Source organism: Solanum verrucosum, unplaced genomic scaffold (assembly GCF_900185275.1).
Source record: "Solanum verrucosum unplaced genomic scaffold, falcon-dt-bn FXZP01000132.1, whole genome shotgun sequence".
Classification (NCBI taxonomy): Eukaryota; Viridiplantae; Streptophyta; class Magnoliopsida; order Solanales; family Solanaceae; genus Solanum; species Solanum verrucosum.
In genome coordinates this window covers 85,988-87,905 of record NW_026020613.1, presented here as the reverse complement: position 1 = coordinate 87,905, position 1,918 = coordinate 85,988, and positions in this window count along the sequence as shown.

Below are 1,918 nucleotides of genomic sequence, written 5' to 3'. Positions count from 1 at the left end.
ATCTATAGCTCTATGAAGAATTCTCCCATCATGCTCATTTAGAACTCACTACCCATGAGTGCGGCAAACTCCTCACAGAACACCTCAAAGGTTGCTCCAAAGATGATATCATTGATATATACTTGAATAATCAACTATTTCTTTCCTTGTGATTTCAAAAAGAGGATTTTTTATCAATTTTACCATTTTTAAAAACCTTTGGTGAAGTGAAATTGGACAACCTGTCAGCTGGTCGGGGAACCGAGTGTCATACATTGGTTCTTTCAAACTGAGCTTGATCAGCTTCTTCATTCTCATCTTCAGAATTCACATTATCAGTTTGAACTGCATCATCTTTGTTCAGCATTGTCTACCAGACCGGGTCCTTCATCAGGTTCATCATCTGCACCAGCTTCATTGGGATTGCTGGATTCATGAAGAGGATATTCTTCATCAAGCTCATTGTTTAGACCATCTCTCTGAATCTGAAGCAGCTCTTCCATCTCAGAATCTTCTTTGTTTTGCAACTTCTCAATTCTTCAAGAGTCATCAAAAATCACAGGAACACTTTCTTCAATGCATAATTTTTGTTTTTATTCATCTGATAAGCCTTGTTGGAGGAAGAATATCCCACAAATACTCATTCAACATCATTGAGATTAAGCTTCTCAATATCATCATTTGGGTCACAGAACATGTAGTATTCACCACTTCATCCCGAAAATTCTCTGTAATATTAAAAGCCTGCTTATTCCACTTGAAGGATAGTCTGATCTGCTTCTCTGTAACACAAGCGTCACGAACTTTGTCATCTGCAAATTTTATTTTGAGCAGACCACGGACCAGGCCCCTTGACACAAGTTTGTTCAACAAAAGAGCCCTCACATGGCCAAGTCTCTTAAGTCATTGATCAATATTCTTACCTTGACCACTAAGGCAAGTAAGACTGTTACTACGAGCAGTGTTCAGATCAGCAATATACATGTTCTTGCATCTTTTTTCTGTCAAGATCATCACTCGAGAGATTTAGTTGTGATCACCTATTTATCTAATAAGAACTTAACTCAATTTCCTTTATCACAAATTCGTGAAACACTTAGAAGATTGTACTTCAACTCATTGACATAGTACACAACTTCAAAAGAGTGTTCCAAAGACTTTCAAGTCCTGCCTACACCAAGAATGTACCATTTTTTGCCATTGCCAAAAGAGACACTTCCACCTTGAAGTGCCTTGAGAGAGAGGAAGTTTTTAGTTTTCTTAGTTATGTGCTTTGAGCATCCACTATTCATGAACCAACACTGACTGATGTTACATCCTCTCACTTGCATAGAAAATCACTTGTTAGCCTTGGAAACCACAGAGTTCCTAGTAAGTAGATAACATAGTGATAATAAAATCTTTTGTTCAGTGAGGCAGACAAGTTTTCTTCAACTTAGGACCATGTCTTTTCTTTAGTCTATTTCTCTGTTTGGAATAGTTTGAAGAACTTCCTTCATATTTTTTCAAAATAGGACAATTTTTCTTAAGATATCCTTCTCGACCACAATGCACACATAGCAAATTATCAGCATCATAAACATTTTTGTTATAAGGATTGCATGGGGATCTATCTTCTCACAGCCCATCCCTCTTCTACTATTGTTACCTTGACCGATTAGATTTGTAAGAATCTTAGATGAAGTGGTCCATTTGAGGAATTTGTCCAGTTCCTCTTTTACACTGACCAGGTCCCTCTCCAACACAAGATTTCTTTTTAGAGCCAATTTTGATCTTCATTTCAGTAGTGTGCAGCTTATTTTCAAGCTCTAGTTGCAAGCTGCTGGCCTCGTTCTTTCCTTTAAAAACTGTAGTAGTCACCCCTTTTATCTTTTCCTTTCAGTTCTAGATTTTCAGCTTCTAGAACAACCATTTGATTTTCAATATCAGATATTTGGGC